An 8458-nucleotide genomic window follows, 5' to 3' on the forward strand; every position below is an offset into this window, starting at 1 on the left:
CATTGTTCTTAAACCTGGGGGGGGGTCACAACTTGTACCTCATGTCAGGTGTCGCCACCTGTAATCAACAAGCCAATAAAAGGAGCTAAGTAAACGTGGGAAGCAGAAAAAGGAGATTTGTTCAATGTGTCCACATTAGGAAGAGGGACAGGGATCAAGAGATTCCTCTAAGGCTGTGAGGTCCTGAAAAAACATTAAATAAAAGGTCAAGGAAAGGGATGGTCCAGGTGGGTCCCATAAACCACCGACCTATCCTCAGCCAGGCTTCAGACTCATCCTATAAAGTGGTCTGACAAGTTGTTAGAAGGGTGTGAAATCTCTTTGCTGGAAACAAGTTCCTCTTGTTTCCTGCCTTTTCCTTCTCCCAGCCTGACATTCCTGGGGGAAATTACCATTTCTTTGGGGGCCAATTGTTTCAATAATCCAAGAGTCAGGTAAGGCTGAGATGCACCATGAGTTTCTTTAGAACATCTTCATCTCCAGAGAACCAGCTGCCTCAGGAGTGTCTTGTCCCCACAATTTGGGCTCTTCCCTCACCTCACTATCCCCCTCTCATTTGCAAGAGTTCTGTTGCTTTTGTGACAACCTATAAGATTTTAACATTATCATCTGTATGCGTGCGTGTGATGCACACGCAGTGTGCATGGGAAGTTCAGAAGACAAAAAGCAGTAGTTGGTTTTCCCTTTACACCGTGTAGATGCCCAGGGATGGAATGCAGCTCATGGGTCTTGACAGCAAATGTTTTTAGTTTTGAGGTTTTTTTTTTTCTTTTTCAAAGGAAGAATTGTTGCTCTGGAACTTAGCTCTTTCATTCTTTTTCTTAGACCAGTTCCCCAGACAGAGCAGGGTGGGATGTCCAGTCTATAAAGACATGCTCTACCATGAGAATTAAAAACATGGGTGCAGAAATACAATGAGAGTCTGAAAGATCCATCCATCCTCTAAACTATTAGATAGAATGTGAATATGAAATTAGTAATTAGCTTAGATTGATACCTCATCTGGTTGGCAACATAGTATTAACAGCAGGGTTAGGACCGTTCATTATTTTTATGCCCCGTGTGACTGGTTCTCGTTTATATGATGGCTGTGAGGGAAGGAAATGCAGAGCCATCCATTAGCAAGCACAGAGGTTCTGTGACTGTTTAAGCACCCGGTGGAGTCTGTGAGGCACATTAACAGCTGATTAGGAGCATTCTGGTCACCACTAAAATCAGCGCGGCAGGCTCTGCTCTAAAAGGACAGCTGATAATAGTAACAGAACAAGACACAACCTCCTCCCGGCTGATTTTCTAGCAGGATTTTCCTGTCAAAAATCCCCAGCTGCTTCTCCCGTTCTTAACCAGTCATCACTCAGAGATGATCATAGCAGGACTTCAGGTGACAGCTCTGGGATTTTCATTAAGAGGGAAAAATGAATGTATTTTTTAATGCTGTCTCGCTCACAAAAAGGGACTCGAGTAATTTGGAGGGGTGAAAAATGGACTGTTTGCATGACTCTCAGATTTCAAGATTAAATTATATTATATTGAGATTGTATGGAATTGAGAGACTCAGAGTTACACAGACTCTCCTCCGGTAGACAGACCGAGAGAGAAGAGTCATGACTAGGCAGGAGAGCAGTAAGCTTTCATGAACGGTCCATTTCTTCTTCAGCCACCTGAGTGGAGACAAAAGCCTAGCAGGCTAAAACAAAGGCCTTGTGGTCATTTGCTCCCTTCAGCAGGCCCCACTGCTGATGGACTGGCTCAACAAGTTCTAGGCCAGATCAGCCAGCACATGCTTACACAGTTGTGGGCCAACCAGCCAACAATCTTTCTTTAAACTGACTAACCTTAAATTAGGGGAGGAAAAACCATATAGAGACTTAAAATATCCCAGCCCCAGAAAAGAGACTAGATTGTGTTTGGGTTTCAGAATCCCCTCAGCAAAGCAGAGGGTCCTTTTCTTTGTGTGCCTGCTGCCTACATGGGGTTCCTCACTCCCAATAATCAGTTTTTTTCAACTGCTGCTTCTGTCTGCTGCTGTCCACAGTGATGGAGACTTTTCTGCACTAACTAGCTGCACTCAAGATTTTTCCTCCTGCCTTTTAATTCTTTAGATGGCAAAGGAAACAAATCTGAATAAGCATTTTTTGACCATCCGAAGGAATTGGGTATTAATCTCCCAACTTGGTAACATGAGATATTAGTTATTGTTCACTTTTTGTTGAATTGGAAACTTTGTGGAAACTATGAAATCTGCGTGTCTTTACCCAGTGTAATAATTGTACTATGATAAAGAGCAGAAAATTGAATGAGTTCCTGCCCACCTCTTGTGCCAAAGATCCCACATTCCCCCCCCCCCCCCATGGCGGACAGTGAGCTTCAGGAGTCACTCTCTATCCTACACACGATACTGAACTTCCCACCAGAAACCTTTGCGATCATACAGCACAAATTCAGGCAATATTATACTCTCCTCCATGTGCTTTTGGGGTGATGGAAGCTCAGAAAATCAGGGCAAAAACAAAGCAGAATTTGAGCTCAGATCATCTTGACTCACATCTGAGCTTTGAGGCAGGATAGATAGTTTGACTGGTAAAGCATTTAGCTTGCAAGTGTGAGGGAATGGGTTTGACCCCCAGAACATGCCTAAAAAGCCAGGTGTGATGGCGAGATAGAAGGTGGAGATAGACAAATCCTTGTGGGCTTTGTGGCCAGCTAGCCTAGTCAACTTAGCAAGCTTCCAGGCCAACGAGAGATAGATCCTGTCTCAAAAAAAAAAAAAATAGATTAATGGTACCCACGGAACAGCTGAGGCTGTTTCTGGCTTTACACACACAAACATACCTGTGCAAGCACAGAGTTGTACATACTTATCTACCAACTCACATGATCACAGAAATTCAAAACACACACACACACACACACACACACACACACACACACACACGCGCACACACACACACACATGCATACACGCACACACACACACACATACACACACACACACACACACACACACTCCTGGGTAGGCTCAGTGCTGCATATACACATGTACCCTCCTCCCATACTTAACTCACTCAGAGCTTTCTGAACCAACTTCTTTTTACAAAGCACACATTTGGGCCAGATTTCTTGAATTAAGCATGGCCATGGAGTCAAGTGTGATTGGTATGTGATTATTCTGTTCTTATATTTAGGTAGTATTACCTGGTAATGGTGGCTGTCAAACTTCAATATATTTCAGTACACATGAATGTACTGAGATGCAAGCAAAATATCCTGAATCTCTTCCCCTACACACTTGAACTCTAAGCCTAGGGTGGATACATAAAGATTAATGTTTCAATAAAGACCTTGGGTAAAGCAAAACCAGCTTACTGAGGGGCTAACACCTCCCCTCCCCCCAATTTGCTTCATTTTACAGGCAAACTAAGGGGAAGAAGGGAAAGTCCATCCAGAGATGCCAAGTTTCTTAGCTTCGCTTGCAGCTAGAAGCATGGATGCTTGAATAGAGTTTGAGCCTTTGGATTTCCAAGCAAGCAGAAGAATCCCTAAATGTAGCCACAGATGCCAGAAATATACATGTGCAGTAAGCATTCTTATAGATTAAATAATGAGTTATGCATGCAATATTTATAGATATGCAAATGGCTGCTTTCAAACCCAACAGATTTATTCAAAAATAGCGTGAATTAAGAATAGTGGTTGTTTTGCCAACTCTGTGTGTGTGTGTGTGTGTGTGTGTGTGTGTGTGTGTGTGTGTGTATACATGTTGTTTTTGAGACAGGGTCTCTCTTTGTGGTCTTGGCTGTCCTGGACTCACTTTGTAGATCAGGTTGGCTCAAACTCAGAGATCTGCCTGCTGCTGGTTCTCAAGTGATGGGATTAAATACGTGGACCGCCACACCTGGCTGTGTGTACATCTGTGTGTTTATGGACGTGGACAGGTGTGCATGTCTGTGGACTTTAGAGGTCAATGCCAAGTGTCTTCCTTAGTTACTTTTCCACTTTGTTTTTTGAGAATTGGTCTGTCACTGGGCCTGGAATTCACTGTTTCAGCTTGACTGGCTGGCCAGCAAGCCCCAGGGATACCCCTGTCTCTGTCTCAACAGTCCTGGGGTTACAAGTGTCCACTGGAACACTTGACATTTTAGAGGAGTGCTGAGGTTCTGAACTCACATCCGCATCCTTACACGGCAAGTTCTTTATCACTCGGCCAGCTCTCTGGGCACTGATTTTTTTCTTTCTTTCCTTTGAGACAGGGTCTCACGATCCATCTGCCTGCAGATGTCAGTGGATTACAGGTCTAAGGCTCTTGTACTAGCTCTCCTGGCTACTTGATCCTTTATATTGATTAACAGTAGTTTGGCTATTAGGATATCATATGAAGGATTGCCTCTCTCAGTGAGGGACATAGAAATAAGTCAAGGTCTGAATGTAATTCAGATAAATACTTAATTCTCATCTAATGATGCATCAAGCAGGGTATTCCCATAACTGCCAGCCTAGTTGGATTAGACACCCAACCTTCAGCTGTTGAAAGTTAGTAATGGCATTTGAGGAAATGGATAATAAAGTGTCTCTAACAGGAACACGATGTGAGTTCGAACCCCTGTCTTTTGTGCAAAAAGAGGACACAGCATACATTTGTAGTCTCATTGCTGGGGAGGTAGACAGAAAGGTCCCTGGAGTTTGTTGGCCAGCCAGTCTAACTTAATTGCTGACAGTGAGGTTTAATGCAAGACCCTGGCTCTAAAAACAAAGTGCAGAGCAATGTAGGAAGATACCTGACTGCTAACTCTGGTTTCCATGTGCACCATAACCTACATATACATTGCAAACACACCAACATATACACCTACCAACAAATAATGAAGAGACATATGAACCATATCTCACCAAAAATAGATGTAAAATAGGTTTCTTAAAATGCTATATTTTGCTCACTCAAGCAAACTTTTGGGGTGCATTTATAGCGTCTCTTTTATATAGCGAGCAGGCATGCAAAAATTCTCTGGAGTAAATATAAGGGGATAATAGGATTTAATAAATCTTCTCATAAACACCAAAATCATATGCTTGGCAAATGTGAGCTTCTTGTACGTGGTGACATGTCCACATTGTGTTATGTGGTACAGCTTCAGCCACTCCATGAGACTCTCAAGTTGGGGAGCTGATGACTCATCAAACTCAGCTCCCACTGTACAACCTCTGCCCATGCAGCTGTGTCTGGCTAGTTTCCTATCTTAGTTCAAAAGTAATTTGTGCAGCCTTGAGTTGTGGTTGTCGGTGTCTTTCCATTGATTGTGTTCCACTTTATACTTTGCTAGCCAAGAGATGATAAGAGGAAGGGACTAAGAAAAAGAACAAACAGTAATGATAATAACAATTTGGATGCCATCTCTGTTTATTGCGGTCAATCTCCAAATCCAGTCATGGCCTTAAGACACTTGCTCTACTTTTTTGATTCCTTGATGATTGCTTTCAGGTAAGCCTGGAGTGAATTTTGGTCAACTTTAGCCAACCCTACTACCATTTGTTATCCAACCTTGTTCGTTTCAACCTTGTTCTTTTTTAAACCCTTCATTACTTAGTACCTATTCTTCTTACTCACCCTGTGTGTGTGTGTGTGTGTGTGTGTGTGTGTGTGTGTGTGTGTGTGTAGGGCATGTAAATTCCAGGGTCAGGGTTGAGATGGAGACGATTGGAGAATCTTTAATTCGTTCCTCCCAGTTCATTGTTACTCTGTTTGCTCCTGTTGTTGGGCTGCAATTCTTAACCTGCTTACTCAGCCAACAATGCTATTGTCATGATAGCTAAGTCCAGGTCACCTGGAATCTTACACCATTTCCTTAGCTAATAATAAAACACCAGGGGTTGAGGATTTAGCTCAGTAGAAGAGCGCACAGCCCTGGGTTCAGTCCTCAGCTCTGGAAAAAAAAAAAGACAAAATAATAATAAAACACCATTTCCTTAGTTAATAATGTCATTGCTAAGTTCAGGCCACCTAGAATCTTACACTTGTAACTTTCTCTACAGTTGGTACTTCAGTCTCTGTCTTTTATGTATTCTCTTGTATTTTGTTCATTTGGTGTGTGTTTAGTTTCTGACATTTATTTGTCTATTTGGTGGGCAAAAATTAGACTCTAAGCTGCCATGCCATGTACAAGTCCCTTGACCATCTACAAACCTTCATGCCCTTCCCACACCACATATCACCAGCAGGAAGCAGTACCCTCAGCTGGCAGCAGATAGGGATTTTCCCTGCATGCTTCAGTTGCTTGCTTGTGCCCAGGGGCCTGCTGAGGTAGGTAGGTCACTGGCATGTTCAAGTATCTTCAATTCCCTTTCAACCTAGACCTCAACACAGCACGAAGTGTTTTGAGATGTTTTAACAACCAGAACAACAACAACAACAACAACAACAACAACAACAACAACAACAACAAAATTACAGGCTTTCACACATCAACTTTGACAAGGTCTCGTGCAGAATTCTGCCTTCTTTGATTCCAGAACATTAGATTTCCCAGCAAATGAGTTCTTTCTTAGGAAATTAAGGATGAAATTCTTATGGGAACTTAGAAATGATTCTGACTTCCAAGGGCAAATTGCTTGCAAGCCCGAACTAATCAGCTATCATGAACCACATATCAAAACTCAAGTTCAGAAATAGCGTGTTAATGCTTGTAAAATTCCTCCTTTGGTACTTAAGGTTTCTGCCACTTGAATCATGACCATAAATGAGAATTTTTTTTAATGCTGATAATCTTATTTTCTTCAACCTTGTCTGTTAAGAACCATTTAACACTTTGTGTATTTTAGGTACTTTCTAAGTCTTTTAATATTTTCTGGCTCAGTCTATCTCTTCCTTATATGACTACCATATACAAAGCAACTGCGAAGATGGCTCAGTTGGTAGAGTGCTTGCCACACATAAGTAAGGACTGCAGCTCCAACCCTTGGCACCCATGAAAAGCTGCACATGGTGGGAGGGACTTCTGGGAGGCAGAGGCAGTCAGGTCTCTGGGCTTGACTGGCCAGACAGCTTTTCCAGATTGGTGAGCTCCAGGTCCTGTGAGAGCCACTGTCTTAAAAAAAAATAAGGTGGAGGAGCCAGAGAGTTTTCACAATGGTCAAGAGAGCAGATTGTTCTTCCAGAGGGCCTACGTTCAGTTCCCAGCATCCATACTGGGTGGTTCACAATCATCTGTAACTCCAGACCCAAGGGACCAAAGACCCTTTTCTGGATCCCTAGACACGAGCACCTATGATACACAGTGCACAGACTTCTCCCATGTCCTCGTTATACTTTAAAAACTATAGAGAAATAAAAGAAAAGATGAAGAGTGATGGAAGAAGACATCTAGTGCTAACTTCTGGCTTCTACACACATATTCATGCATGTACACAAGCTTACATGTACCACACAAAAGAAAGAAGAGATACTAAAATATGTGAGGACAAATGACTTACCTCGATATCAGGGAATTATAATAAAACAAAACAGGCAAGCATAAACAACTCAGATCTCACACTCTTGGAAAGATTATAAGGCATTTTGATTTTAAGTAGCCTGAAATTATTATTATGAACATATTGATCGTTTTTCTAACACGGGGTGACAGCATAATTACTTAGTTTTATTGCAAACTTCATAGACAAAGCCTTTAACAAGAAAAACCATGAAGTGACATGGTGAATTAGGTAGCTTGCAAGTTGGAAATAAAGAAACACTTTCATGGCTGGAAATATCCCGACTAAAGAGCTTATTTCTGAGGCATGGGTAAGAATGTTTGAGCACAATAATCTTTGAAATGCATAATCATGTTAGGGAGGAAGCATGTTGGGCTTTCTTCAATTTTAGAACTCAGATGTAAGCTGACTGGTATAAATACGGCCCAGTAAGTAAAGTGCTTGGGTCCCTAAAACCTACCCTGTATACCTGTCACCTCAGCACTGGAGAAGTAGAGACATGGGACAGATGAATCCTTGGGACTTTCTGGCCAGCCAATCGAGCCTACTTAGTGAGCTCTAGGCCAGTAGGAGAACCTACCTCAGACAAAAGCTACGGAAGAACAGCACCCGAGGTTGACTTGTGGCTTCGACACCCATGCACATCCAATCTCAGACGTTATACACCACACATACACCCACAACGTGCACCCATGTGTGCACACAAATAAAACCAATGGTAAAACCACCAAGCACATCTTCAGGTGGGTGTGTGATCCTGTGTGTGCATGCATATATCAAGTACCCTTCTCCATCACGTCCTACCTTATTTTGTGACATGGTAGCCAGTGTTTGTTATTTTGTGAGATCTTTTTTCTTCCACCCCTCTCCTTCCCTCTTTGTCCTGATTTTCAACCTCCTAATACTAGATAGGAGAGAACAACACAATAGACGGGAAAGGAGACATCATTATCATTAGACTACTTCCTGTTAACGAGAGGCATCAAGTTCCTTG

This window comes from Acomys minous (genome assembly GCF_964271855.1).
Source record: "Acomys minous genome assembly, chromosome: 1".
In the NCBI taxonomy this organism is placed as follows: Eukaryota; Metazoa; Chordata; class Mammalia; order Rodentia; family Muridae; genus Acomys; species Acomys minous.